This window comes from Brachycentrus maculatus, unplaced genomic scaffold, assembly GCF_059751285.1.
Source record: "Brachycentrus maculatus isolate JH-2025_06_01 unplaced genomic scaffold, ASM5975128v1 h1tg001096l, whole genome shotgun sequence".
In the NCBI taxonomy this organism is placed as follows: domain Eukaryota; kingdom Metazoa; phylum Arthropoda; class Insecta; order Trichoptera; family Brachycentridae; genus Brachycentrus; species Brachycentrus maculatus.
In genome coordinates, this window is record NW_028281801.1 from 62,018 (window position 1) to 77,545 (window position 15,528).

General features: G+C 36.7%; 1 pseudogene; it reads left to right on the plus strand.

Annotated features, from left to right (window-relative positions):
- Positions 1 to 14,664: 14,664 nt before the first annotated feature.
- LOC148299545 (small ribosomal subunit protein uS7 pseudogene) lies at positions 14,665 to 15,295 on the plus strand (annotated as a pseudogene).
- Positions 15,296 to 15,528: the final 233 nt, after the last annotated feature.

Here is a 15,528-nt window from a genome sequence, read left to right on the forward strand (position 1 = left end):
AGCCTCGAAGAGCAATGATGATGGAAATGAAAATCGATGATTCTGATGAGTGATCTGATTGTATAAGGATCTGATTGTATAATGGTGTGATTGTATAATAATATGATTGTATAATAATATGATTGTATAATAATATGATTGTATAAATGATAATACTCAAAATGCCAAATAATATTAAATTGTGTAGAATATGATAAACCGACAGATGAATGAAGAGCAAGCAAACAACATTGTCACTCATTTGGTTGATCTGATTCAAAAATAATCGCAAGACGACTCTAATTGGTTTTGTTGGATCATGGAAAACGACCCCAAATTTCATTAGGGTTCAGAATATTCAACCCATGAAAACAAAATGAATTACTTTAAAAACAATTTGAGGTCTGTGCTCAAAGTTTTTGTTGTTAAGTTTAACATCGATAAAATGCTATCTTACGATGAGTTTGTCTTCGAGTTTCTGCAGATGCTCGATGAGTATGTGTTCCCTCTCCAACATAAAAATAGAATTGAAAGAGTAGAGATGGCTGAAAGGAAGCTAACCTCAATCCCAATGAAATAATAGAGTACTTTCAGGCCTCAGGCCTATCCAAAAGTTGAAGGCCCGCTTATATTTTTGAAGAATGATAAAAAGAATGTGAAAACTGTGACTCCTGACAGGTAGCTTGCCTTTGCGGAGAACCAGCGCCAGAAAATGATCAACCCCAATTATATAAGCTCTAACCCTCAACGATCCCTACAAAAACCGAACATGCAGCAAAATGTGAACCAAGTCTATTTTTAAGGATACTAAAATAAAGACGACGCCAGAAAAAGGATTCTGTGTAAATTAGCTTAGTGTTTCGATCAGCCCGAGAAAAGACATAAAAATTTAAGCTAAATTAAACACTAATTAGCAGAATTATGATTTATTATACGGCGATGATTAACATAACCATGAACATCATCATTCTAAGTCTATTAACACTCAAAGTCAGTACCTTATCTATCAGCAATAGTCTTCATAGAAATACGAGCCGAAATCTCGATCAAGGGGTCTACTCTTTGCGAAGTCATAATAAACTGTTCTTTTTGGAGTCTAATATTCTTATCTCTACATTTTGCTCTTTAAGGATAAGAGCGATACTTCACTTCTTTCGCTAATCTGCATTTTCATGAATTAATGGTTTTTTATTTATGATAAACTCGGCCTTTATTGGGGATCTGGGCTGAGCATTTGTTTGATGAGAGTTTTCAATTCTGCCGAGACTTACTTCCCGATAAACTCCAGTTTTTAAGGCTAAAAACTCAACACTTTTTTTCGAGTTTACTCCATTGACGCCCCTTCGAAGGGAGTAACTCTACAAAGTATTTCATACAACATGACTCCAAACATCCAAATATCAATTGACTTATCATAGCCGGAATCGTGAAGGAACTGATAGACTTCTGGAGGAGTATAAGTAGTGCATCCATAGTAGCTATACAATCTCTCGCCACGCACACAAAACAGAGCCTCTGAGAATGCCAACGAACCCTCTTTGGTTGCTATGAGGATATTCTCCGGGCGTAGATTCCGGCAGATGAGTCCTTTGGCGTGAAGTTATTCGAGCATTTGGACAGAATATCTGCAAATTTATCGGATATTATTTTCATCTAGAGCCTTCTCATGCCTTTTCAAGAAGTAGAAAAGGTCTCCGATTTACATTTTTTCCATGAAGATGTACAGTTTTTCATTCCGAATGACCCATACTTTTATATCGACGAAATTTGGAGGCCTCAGTGTTTTTATGATTTATGTATGCATAAAGGCATACTCCTCAACTAATTTGTCTGTTCTTACTATTTTCTGGACCAGTTTCTAGCATTTGTTTTCTTTGGAAAGCACAGCTATCGTGCATCCGTAAGTGCCCTTCCCTAAATATTTGTACCCAAGGAAATTGCTGAAGGTAAAATTCTTAGAGCCAAACCCGTTAGAAGGCAGAGTGTCAACAATGTACTTGGATACTCTTGTTATACGTTTATCCACTTAAACTTCCTCATGACAGCATGTCGCAATGGTTTTTCCCATTAAATATAAAGACACTATATTTATACACAAAATATTAATAATAGATGCAAATCTCAACTTTGATTATTTCATAACTGAGACTAGCATTGATCTAGTAGGCTCGTATTGATGAAAAGGAGGATTCGGAAATTAGGGATTGTTTTTCGAATTAGAATCATATTATAAATTATATATTCATATAAATGAGTAAGCCGCTGAATCAGGTCAGATTGTGGAAAAAAATTGGTCATGAAGAGTCAAAAAATTAACAAAATGACATCAAAGGGGGATTACAAAAACTGAAGACTTTTAACCCAAATCATGAAAAAAATCAAATGTTGAAGCACATAAACCCTTTAAAAAATGAAAATAAGCCTGAGGGGCCTCAAAGATCCGATTCGATTGCCAGCATAAGCTTCGGAGAGTAATGCCCACTCAAAACTGAACTAAACTTGTTGGGAAAAGAGTTTTATATGGATGCACCGGATATTTAGGCTGCAAACTATGGAATCCTCAAATAATTTGAAACACATCCCCAAACACTATAAAACTAGCATATAGAGTCCATGCAATGCCCTTCCCTCCAGACCATGAAAAGTTTAGCTACAAACTTCAAATTTTAGATAACCAATTTCCAACATTGTTTATTTGAAATTAAAAAAATATTACTGCAATCCCATCAGAATTTTCATATTGAGATCTTGCGACAGAAATAATAGTTTTATAAACTTCTAGGACCTTTTCAGGCACTATCATAGCGCGCTCGCAAATTATCAGAGTAATTATAAAAAGAAACTGCGAGGGCTTCTTCGCTCTAAAAAGAAAACAATAACCTGAACAAAATCAATATGGTGCTTCTCCAATAGAAGTTAACAATCATGCAATCAAGTTCCAAGCTATTCGACCAACTTCGAAATGCTAACTAATAGAACTTACTTCTCAAGCGAGAAATTCAGGAAAAACAGCAATACTTGCAGGAAATAGAAATAACAAGAGAACTGTGCACGCCATAAACTAAAAAAGCCTCTAACAAGAAGATAAATAAATTGTTGACGGACGTGAGGCAATTCAAAAATAGTAATGACCACACTAAACTGAATTACTGTTCGCCGAAGATTGTAAATATGTCAGAAAGGCCAAAAATTTCAATAAATTCTATTTTTCGGCTTTCCACATAGTAATGCGAGTTAAACTCTCCTCGTAGGCCGATTCACGTCAGATCAGTAGCCAGCTCAATGGAAAGGCATTATGAGTCATTTCGATCTCGAGGCCTTTAGGTGAAAAATGTTGAATCCCAAAATCAGTCTTTTCGCAAGTAGCCGCACCAGAAATCGAAAGCCTTACTTTCCAAGACAACTGATTTCGCCAAAACCAGTCCCTTCGAAATTTCGCAGTTTAACCAAATTTCGAGAGTAAAATAAAAAGCAGGAGATACTCGAAGCTAATTGCCAGGCGAACTGCAATCACAAACCAAATATCTGAGAGGAAATGTTTGAGCATTGAAACTAAATACATGTGCTGATATGATATATATTATATATATCATATATATAATATATAATATATATATTATATATTATATATATGTTATCCTTGAGATTTGATTTGATTGCGCGTGGTTTATGTATATATTTATGTTTGCACAATGAGCAAAAACTGAATGACAAATACAATTTATAATTTGTACAACCTTTCTCATAAAATAATAACTCTGGAGAGCAATTAGCAACAATAAAAAGACGTTTATTCAAAGCCAGAAATTTCCAAATTAAACATACAAATTAAACTAGATTTAATTCTTTCTTGCTAAGAGCTAAAAAATAATAAAATACAGGAAATTGAAGTGCAACACCGATTAAACACTTTGTTTTGTATCTATTGTAGTGAAAGATAACAGCAATGATTTAGATATTATAATTTGTTCAATATATATGCCCAGAAAGAAGGTTGGCTCATACACATACGAAAAAGAAGAGATTTTAGGGGTGGGGCAGTATGGGAAAGTGTACTTGGCGGAGGAGATCGCTACAAAGAACAAGGTCGCTGTTAAAATTATTGACAAATAAAAAAGTAGCTTTATTCTTATGAAGTTAACGAAGATTAGTACACAAAAAACGCTCTGCTGAGGGAAATTTAAGTGATGAAAAACCTAAAATCTCCCTATATCATCAGCTTTCTGGAGGTTCACGAAACCAAAAACTGCATCTATATCTTCCAGGAGTTGGCTGGCTCAGGCACTCTCAAAAATCTCATCCAGGAAAAGGGCCGCTTATCCGAACAAAAGGCTATTGATTTCATTACTCAGCTTGTTCTCGGGTTTGGGTAGCTCGCCAAACACGGAATTATCCACCGGTAGTTTTGCATTTATCTGCAGAGACGTGAAGCCAGCCAATATCCTCCTTCAGGGGAGCATTTTAAAATTAGCTGATTTCGGATTCGCGAGATACTCCGAGAACATGAGTTTCATGAATAGCATTGTGGGGAGTCCGGCTTATATGTCTCCTCAAGTTTTAAATCGAGAAAAATACGAAAACTACTCCTACAAGTGCGATATATGGTCATTCGGCATTTTGTGCTATTAAATGATTTTCGGCGAGATTCCATGGCAGATCAAGTCGAATAACCTCAAAGAGCTCAGTGAATAGGTTGAAGAAATGGCTAAGAATGGCATAGTTTATCCTGAAGATGTCCCGGTGAGCCACCACCTGAAAGACTTAATCTCTGGGTGCCTGCAGATCGAGTAAAAGAAGAGGTATGATTGGACACAAATATTCTTGCATCCTGTTTTTAACAACAAAATTGAATGCCCCAAGCAGCTGGATAACTAGCTCTCAATCGAGGAGGCCTTTGCTCTGACCAGGCTGAGAATGTCTGTACATGCTCAAAACCTCAACATTAGAAGCATATTTGATAAATTCCCCGAAGATATAGACTATTCCAATTTCGAAATCGCTTTGAAAGTGCTCGATCCCTCAATCCAACAACAGGAAGCAATCTGCATTTTTAAATCTATAAGCAAAGGCAAACAAATAATAATACGAAGGGATTTGCTAAATCACTTCAAACAACATGGAATTAAATTAAATGGCATGAAATTCTCCAATATAACCAAAATGAAATCGACCGCTTAAAATTAAATTGATGCGACCTTCTAATAGTTAGCGCTTACTCTTGAACAGCAGAATATTGATATAAAGGCCTTGTTCATAAAAAATGATGTAAATAAGGAACAGGCCTTGGACTTTAAGCATTTCAGCAATATGATCTTAGAAATTAACCCGAAATTAAAATAAGAGCAAATCTAAGAGATATTTATGCTTTTCGATCACTAAAAAACACAAAAAGTCAACCTCGAAACTTGTATCTCGAAGTTTTGCAAATTAGCCATGATCCCAAATATCAAAAGCGAAGTCCTGAGGGAATCAAACCAAAAGATAAACGGAGATCAACACAAAAAACAATGATATAAATGTTTTGCCTCATTTTGTTCAATTCCATATGCATTATATTAATTAATTAATTTTAATTAAATATCAAAATCTCGCGTTTATCCTTTGAGAATCGACTAAGTATCTTAGAAATAGCAAACAAGTGTTAGTTCGTTAATTAATTATTAATTTATCTGAGGAGAATATCATATCACATATCACAGATTCATTTCATTTTCAACACTTTCAATATGGCTCCAATTCCGACAAAAGAAGTCATCCCCCAAAACAGAGCGTAAGCACGATGCTTGTCAGGTGTCAAGTAAGGCAATTGGAAGTTATCAACTCGATACTGATAAGGATAGTAGCTATTTTAATTCTATGACGTATTGAGAGTATCATGGGTTAGATCCTTTAGTATTTAAAAATAATAGTTTGTATTCAACTGTTCGATTGGCACTTTGAGGGTTTCTGCTGATTTCTCCATATCAATAAAGGTGTTTATGTTAAACTTCTATATATCCGACTGTTTCATCTTGTGATGCAAATAATCGGATTTTTACTTCTATCGCAGAATTCCCTTGAATGTTGTTGTATTCAGAGAGCGGTTCTGATAGTTGAACCCTTCAGGGATCCATCCAACCACTGCTAAAACATACTTCGTGGTTTATAGCCCATACTGAATGGGACTTACAACGAGGTATCCCAATTGACTCTACTTAGTTCTGTTTATTAATAAGTAATTATCTTGCAGTTTGCCATTGATCTTAACATACTTTAGGCTATGCAGCTATTTTTCGGAAAGTGTCGATAAATCTGATGGGTCCTCGTTGCTTAGCTCTCTTGCAACTACTCTCCACCTTTATTTGGATTGCAGATAGCGATTGGTCTGCCAGTATGAGGCAGTAACCGTAGTGCAGGTCAGTGTTCCGATGATAGTACAGTACAGCCTCCCAACCCCAACCCCAACCCCAACCCCAACCCCAACCCCAACCCCAACCCCAACCCCAACCCCAATGTCATAACTAATAGTGTTTATCCTAATTCGTATATAATATGCATATGAATGAAGTGAATGCATAAAATGAATGGAAATAATAATGATGTTGGTCTCATGAAAATAGAATATCTTCAAGATCTCTTTGCTAGAGCAGCTCCCTATGCTTTTAACTACCCAACTCAGTGATTCCAAGCTTCTTCATTTATTCAGTTAACTCGCCAACTCGACCATTCTTCTTCATAGGACATTTTTTTTCAGGCTCAGGAGCTCGATAGACTTTCCTTTCATATTTGCTTTACTCTTACTCATCTTCCAATATCTCAACACTATAGATTTCGGCCTCAGTGACCTTCCAAGTGAACTAGTTGGTCATGCCAGAGGTTTCAGGGATAACTTGTTCCCGACTCTTGAATACTTTGAGAATCGGTTGGTAGTTACCCTTGAAAACAAGAGGAAAACAATACTTTTCATTCACGATAGAAAAATGCAGGATTCCATTTTGGGTTGTGAATTTATCTTTGTAGTGGTTGTACTTTACCATGACTTCAAATGGCTTGATCTCTTACTCTTTTTTTACTTCTTGCACTTCTTCGGTTACTATCGCCTATTTTTATTATTCCTTTGTCTTTGTCTAAACCATTGGCTCACATTCTTTTAACTTTACCTTTATTTGCTCTTCTGTTTTCTGTTACTTTTTTTATTTTTATTCCACTTTTTTTGGGCTTCGCTTTTAAGTGACATTAGTGGTTACTTTCTTGGGTTTGTTGACTAAGGGAGTCTGAGTCTTGGCTGTATTTACGGTTGCAGTCTTCTTGACTGGAGCAGGGGAATTGATTTTCATGCCTGTTATCTGTAGTCCATTCATAAGCACTAAACTTGAATACAGTACAATTATCGAATGGAGATATTACAATACATCAAATCTGCATAATATCATACATACAACATAATTATACGCTCATGTTGTTGCTATAAATTCATAAATTCCGTAATGTCTTCAAGTTCAGATTAGATTTATTATACATATATAAATTAATGACCATTAATTGGCGCAGAGTTTTGTTTCGTGAGTTATTGATTATGGATTAGTGCTGAGTTTGTTCGTTTGTTCGTTCAATGACAATGACAATGACAATGACAATGAAGTATCAATAGATGAATATATATTTAGATAGATATAGAGTGGTATTCTAATTATTGGTTGCAAATAAGTTTACCATTATATAGGAACATGCCAACATAATTAGATGAGGAGGTATAAGAAGTAATACTATGATAACAAGAAGAATAGTCGGACTGTATTGAATGCATTGCTCAATGCCAATGCATCGCATCGACCTAAGCCTACAGATTATCCTGCCTTCATCCATAGTCAGCCTAAGCCATAACTCTCAAATACTAATGCTCATCTATCTTCAGGTATCAGTTCGTCTGTTGTGTCTCGTTCGCCACGCCAATCTGCACTATCGCCTTCTCATTTTGTGATAAATATAGCATCTTCGCCTGAACCCAAAGCCACATATCAGATTAATACCAGTATGCAAATGGGAGGTGCATCAAGCATTGGCCAATAAATTAATAGCGTTGCTATGAAAAACCCTATTTTTAATGCCGAAAATGAGAAGGCGAGGAATGTCCTTTTGGCACAAACATTCAATCAAAATTAACATCAGTATCAGTCTGTGCATCATGGACACACACACATTTAATTATAGCGGAAGTATTCACCACCACCACTTCAATTCCAGAAGCAGCAACAGTACTCACAACAACAGCAGTACTCACAACAACAGCAGTACTCACAACAACAGTCACCGCAAAAATACTCATTGCAATATCCACAACAACCACCACGACAACTACCACAACAACATTCACCACAGAAACAGTATCCCCTACAGCAGTCGCCACAGTAGTACTTACAAAAGCAGCTGTATTAGCAACACCATTATCCTTTATAAGCTTTAAAAAAATAAGAATTGTTCAGGAAAGCAGAGTTATAACAGCAACAACTACAAATACAGCAACAACAACTACTACGAATACAGCAACAACAGCAACAACTACAACTACAACAAATACAGCAACAACAACATTCACAGAAGATGGAATTCCTAAAGGCAGATGCATTATAGTCTTCTTCTTCAAGCCCATTATTCATATCAGATCCCCGAACATTTACTGTCTCACCTGAAATAAGCCACCTCAAATCTATGATGACCACATTGGCACATGCATATTAAACAGTTGTGTTAAGTGTAACACAATAATTCCACAGACTCCTCTCTCTTCGGCAACATACCAGCATCATACCTAATAAATAAAGTAGTGAGTGGATGATTGGATCCATGAACTATCAGATGTATCGATCAAGATTCAAGTAAAGCAATAGTAGTAACAACCATTATAGTGGTGCTTTCTATCTGAATACATTCACCAACAATCAGCACGATGCATATAAACATACATGCGAGTAAGAGTAACATGATAGTGAGCCAACATGCTAATCATCCTCATAATCGCACATGATACACTTCTCAGCCACCATCGCATTCAAATAGAACTCTTAGACACTCCTCAAATAGTTTGGCTATATCCCAATTACATGCAGCGAACTAGCAAATTACATCGCCAATCACTCATAATCATGCCCACCTTAACATCCACATAGCCTATAATCATAGTCGATACTCCTAAAGCAATTCGCGTAAACTAAGCTCATCGCCTTGCTCAAATATGAAAACATCTTATTCGATGCTCAGAAATATAAATATAAAGCTGACTGGAATCCGATAGTTCATGCTAAATACATCCGCAACAGGCATAAACATATGTCACATTATTAACTGGATGCATTCTTATAAGTCACTCTATGGCCTTTCAATCCACAACAATCTGCGTATCGGATCAACTCCTCAGAAAACTCTTTAGTTTATACCAAACTTATTAAGACATTCACAGGTTTATGCATCCACTCAGAGCATGCATCTATCGAATGGCTGCACCCCTTATCGATCACAAGCATTTTCTACAATCGAGTATCAGGGCAGCTACGACTCGAGAAGCATTGCATTGAAATACCAGATTAGTGTCTCTAAGTACCAAGCTAAAAACACGAAGATGAAACTTTGTTTGTTATCACTTTATATGAGGTTGAGTGTAAGTATGAATTGCTTGAGGAATATGTACGAAGAGTGATATCGAGGAAAGTGCTGGATAAATGCAAGGCGTACGTTGTCCGTGTGAACACGAAAACTGATGAAAAGTGCGAGTGCACTATTCGGCTGCAAAGGAAGCCTAATCTGAGCGATCACCCAAATTAGGATACTCTTGGAAAGAGGCCTATCGTAAATAATATTTGATATCTCCTTAACAAGCAATAGATGTTATATATAATTTAGTATCATCTAACTATTGCCCATAACCAATAACTAATTTACAGTAAACAATCATAATCAGCATATTGATCATGAATACCAAGTTTAAGAGGTAATTTAATTTCACTTTATTGGATGGGTTTTCTATTGCAGTTTTGGCGGCATAGCTTTTAATAATGACTGATTCGATGGTACTCGTATCGCTATTTGCAGTCTCTTTTGTTTGTGGCTTTGGGCTGGCTTCGGATGTCTAAACTGCCCTGATTGTTAAAGTGACTGTTCGCTCATTGTCATTCTCCTTGATCTTTATAGTAAGTTGAGAATCTTAGACGGATCGGGACTCTTTTCATAGAAATCGTTCCTGTTTGCTTCATAGACTGAAAACAAACTACCTTTGCGATCCGTGCAAATTGACCTTTTTGTTGTCAGATTACTCTCTAACAACTCCTTCTGATGGAGCAGCACTCTCATAGAGCCAATTTGCTGGCTCAGCACACTGTCATAATGTTCAAATTTATTACAAATCTGCTGCTTTGAATGCTCAAATGATTCCATTGGAGAATTCTTTTTATAAATTCCTGTCACAACTGAACTTAATAACTATTTACTATTTGGCTTCCTGAGAAAGACTCGATTGGAGTAGATCGCCTTCGCTCTTTCCTTTTCATGCAGAAATGGCTAATTTGCAGCAATTGGTTTCGCAGTTGAAAATGTCCTTGGCACTCCGTCTGTAGGAATTGCATCCTTGAGCTGAATATCTTTGAAATTGTGTTTAATGTTGAGCAGCTTCATGACTCTTCGCGTGGAATATATTTACCTAGTCTTTTATTATTTGTATTGAGTCCTTAAGCGGCCGATTGTATCCACAAGACTACTCATTTTCTTCGATTGCTCAGATGGATAATAATCAAAGAAATGATCGGAAACATTGGGTTCTGTCTTGAACTGTTCACGCTTAATTTTATTAGTCACCATTTATAATTGTAATCTCGATCGATTGCATTTGTGACGATTGCATCATTATAATAATTGTATCTGTTAGAATAAGATGTAAATAAGATGTAAATAAGATGTAAATGGATAACTATAATCAATGTTCGATTTGTATTGTTAGACTGGTCGAGAATACTCATTATTTGGCGTTGTGTCTGGACGAGTTAATTGCATTTAGACTTAGGTTTTTCTTTCTGGAGTTTTCGAGTGTGATTATTTTGCATGATGTTCTTATTTTGGTTTGTTAGTTTCCTGAGGAGAAATCGGGTTATGATTATAAGGGTGTGCTCTATTTCTGTTTATTGGGGTAATGCTATAATTTGTTCATATCCCTTTTATTCTTTTTGAAGTATGTTAAGGTGTTGAAGAAGAATCGATCTCTTTTCTGTTCGATGACCTCATTTTAATCATCGCTGTGGCTGTTAAGATTCAACCTTCCCTCGTCTTAGATGTCAGTAAAGTATTCTGCCTATACTTTCTTGATATGAACGGGCATCCTGTTGCCCATGAACTCCTACTGTGACTCCTACGAATCAGAATGTGATTTATAGCTCTTCAAACTTGCTTTACTGAAACTTGTATTTTTATTTTTGTTCGCACTATTCTTGAGAGTAAAACTATTCTTCTTTTTACTGAATTACTGTACACTTTTATTGTGACTGTGGATACTTTTTGTATTCTTGTCTCCTTTGCTTTTGTTATTTGCAGAAATATAAGCGTATTTGTACCAGAGTGTCAATAAAAGCACGATGACTAATGCTCGCATTTTTGTTGAGTGTGCCCCATAAACTGAGAGATTTTTGATATATTTGAGATAGTTTCGCATTTTATTCATGATAATCAGACTGCTCTGAAGTTCTGATTGGCATTTCTGGGAGATGTTTCTGTATATTTGTAAGATGAATGAAGATACGGTTAACTGCGTGATATTTGACATTGATGGATTGGAACAACTACCAATGATCACCCTATTATAAGCCTTGATACATATACATGTATTTATGTGTATGGTTACTAAGTGCAGATGACATTATTTATTATAGTAAAAACACAAAAAATAAATTATGAAGGAGGCTGGCTCAAACCCGAAAAAGGTCTAATTTCTCATTCCGAATGAACATCTTGATACTCACTTCCTGGTGGGCAGCAGCCTCGATCTCTATATCTAGCGAGTCATTCTTATGAAGGGTCTTCCATTTGCATTTTCCATCGCTCTATTCGTATAATACATTTATAGACTCACGGCTATCAGCTTGAACTGTCGTATTCCACGCCACCTCCTTAATTATGTTATAAAGTGGAACATACACAGTCGCGGATTTTTGGCCCAGCGACATAATAAGAGCCTTACCACAAATATTCTACTTTCTCTCATAGAGGAACAAGTTGAGAAAGCACTCAACGATACAATGCTTTAGCTTTTTACTTTTTTTACGGATTTTGTTCAAGGTTTCAATTTACTCGCTCAATGTGCGAAAGCTTATCGATTTCTAAGGAGTCTCTAGGCCAAGACATTGGCTTAACTGCTCATGAACAATCACATCCGCGAATCTTCTTAATGGCGATGTGAAATGAGTATAGTAGTCCATGTTCAAACCATAATGGCCTTTCTAGGAATTCATGTGCTTCGTGTAGGTTGCAAGCTATTGGATTTGAATTGCTCTCATCAGTAGTACCTATTTAAACTCATCCTTTATCCCTTACTTTTCAAATAGCTTTTTCATTTCACTCTCAAGGCTCCCGATACTTTGGGAGTCGAATTTAATGCCTAGATCAGAAAGAAAAGAATTAAAATTGTCTATGCTGTATTGAGAAGGCCTTGGATGCGATATGACCAATGCATTCTGACCATAATCTCGGACTAGTTTTCGAGCAACTTACCCATTGCATGCAATCATGAATTCTTCAACAATTCTTTCGCTTTCGAAACGTTTGCGGATCCCGATTTCGATGGGCATTTTATTCTAATTCAATTAAAAGGTTATTTAATTTCGATCTAGGATTTGCTCTTTTTTGCGAATCATCCTTCGACTTTGAGCTATTTCTTGCAAAATTGCTAAATTGCCGATGATTTTCTCAGCCTCTTCCTTACTTAAACCGTGGTCTGCCATGAGTAACGAACAAGAGGACTCTTCTTTGTTGAGGATATCTTGAGCCTATTGATAGTTGAGAGTAGCCGCATTCTTTACAACACTTTTCTGGAACCGAGTTTTGAGAATTTCTCCTTTGCCATTCATTTGCATGAAGACACTGAAAGCAAGCCTCTAAGTTTTGGCCTGGAAACTGCACATTTCAGAAATTTTGTCAGGAAATAGTCCTATTTTTTTATGAGGGAGATAAAAAGTGCATCCCCTTTTACAGATTTCTTGCCTGTCAATGTATTGCATGTATGAGCTCACATCCGCAATATGCACGCCGATCTCGTAGAGGCTCTTTTCTTTAGAAATCACTTTCACAGACAACGCATCTTCCATGTCATCGCATTATTTGGGGTCGATCGAGAAAATCGTCTCATTGAAAGGAATATGGCCATTGAAGGGTAAAGCTTGAATTGAGTTGACTTTCATGTAACTTTTATTTTGGTTGAGTTCAAGCGAGTAAAGAATAGCCTCAGCCTCTGATTCCCCGGTTTTGGCTTTTTTAAATAAGCCAATTAAAGCTGCTGTAGGATATTTTTCTTCCAAATTCCAATTAATAATCTGTGCCCAATAATAAAATGATGTGTCATAGAAACTGGTGAGTTCAACCTCGGTTGTAGAAGATGCTTTTGCCTTGATTTAAAGGAGGGGGAGCTTGGGGTCGATGGGCTTAGCATATAATCTGGGGTTAGAACCCTCCCCCTCCTCATGAAATATTGAGCATAAAACATTAATGCCGGAGCAGATATATGGGCAATATTTGATTCCAATAACAACAGCCTGGATAATAGTCTCCTGCTTCTGAGAAGACTTCCGATTCACATTGAATCGCCGCACTTCATTCCAATAAACTTGTGCTCCGTCCAGCACTTTCAGATTATGAGCATCATTTACTTCAATTTTATGTGAAATGTAGGGGCAGTTGATAAGGGCAGTCGAACTTCTGAAGCCGGCCTGCATCCTGTACGTACCCTCATGAAGCTGGTAGCAGTAATTCATTGCTGACTTATTGATTACATTATAGCACTATTCGATCAATCATTATTTATTACCATCTTAATAAGCTAGCAGAAATTAATTATCAAAATTAAATTTAACTCAAACAAAACTCTTCTCCAGTTCTCCCAACCAACTTACTTGCAGTATTCAACCTATAATATAGGCTTTGGGTGGAATGCTGCCCTCTCAGATTTTCATGGAATTTGTATTTATGGTCTTTTAATTCTGAGATTACGTGAATAATCTTGAATAATTCTGAAGATTATAGGGCAATTATTACTTATGTAATCATCGCGCCACAGACATTAATAATAATATAATTAATGAGATTAAGAATTGTAATATTTTTTTGTATTCATTGCCTTCGCATTTATTTATTGTGTTATTCATTCTGTAAAGAAAGTGGTTGGATATTGCGAAATTATGGTAGATTCCTGCATAAATGTATGTATTGCGAAGAGAAACTGCGATGGTCTGTCTCTAATCAATCTCTATCAAATCTTTACCTATCAATGACTATCAATGCCATCTCTATCAGTGCCTATTAAACTAATGCCAACTAGATTGGAACAGACTTACAATGCAAAACCCAATAAAGTAGAGGAGAGTAGAATGAAATGGGAATTGAGGGAGTACAATCGCATTTAATAATAATCTGAAATAATCAAATATTATATACCATCGAATCATGTCGAAGAAAGTCTAGCTGATCGAGGATGGCGCAACACAAATTGCATTATAGAATGCCCCAAAATTGTTCTCGAAATGGTCCTATGATGATATTAAAATTGAAGACCCGTGCTTCATTGATTACATTGCCTGCAAATCATCTCGCTCTCAAGTCTATGTCCCCCATACTGGCGGCCGATACCAAGTCAAGAAATTCAGGAAAGCCCTATGTCCCATTGTTGAAAGACTTGTAGGCTCCATGCAATTCCACGGCAGAAACACAGGCAAGAAAGTTAAAGCTATCCGAATTGTCAGGCATGCCTTCGAAATTATCAACCTGCTCACAGGGAGAAACCCACTCGAAGTCCTAATCAACGCGCTTCAAATTGCTGGGCCCAGAGAAGATTCGACCAGGATCGGAGGAGGAGGAGCTGTCCGAAAGCAAGCCGTCGATGTCTCGCCACTCAGGAGAGTCAACCAAGCCATTTATTTGCTCGCCTGCGGAACCCGTGACAAATCATTCAGGACACAGAAGACCATCGCTGAATGTTTAGCCGACGAGATCATCAACTGCGAAAAAGGAAACGCACAAGTTTGCTTTGCCCTGAGAAAGAAAGAAGAAATCGAAAAAGTAGCAAAGGGAAACCGTTGATTCAAAGGCCAATCTATCATGCGCATATTCGTGAATATAAAGATGTAGAAATGTATTGATTAATAGATTAATAAATATACAATGATACTAATTGGGAGAATAAAGAGATATATCCGCATAAAATAGCATAGTATATATTTTCTAATCATGGAATTTACGATAGTAAAAATTCTCGAGGGGTTGGGGTTGGGGTTGGGGTTGGGGTTGGGGTTGGGGTTGGGGTTGGGGTTGGGGTTGGGGTTGGGA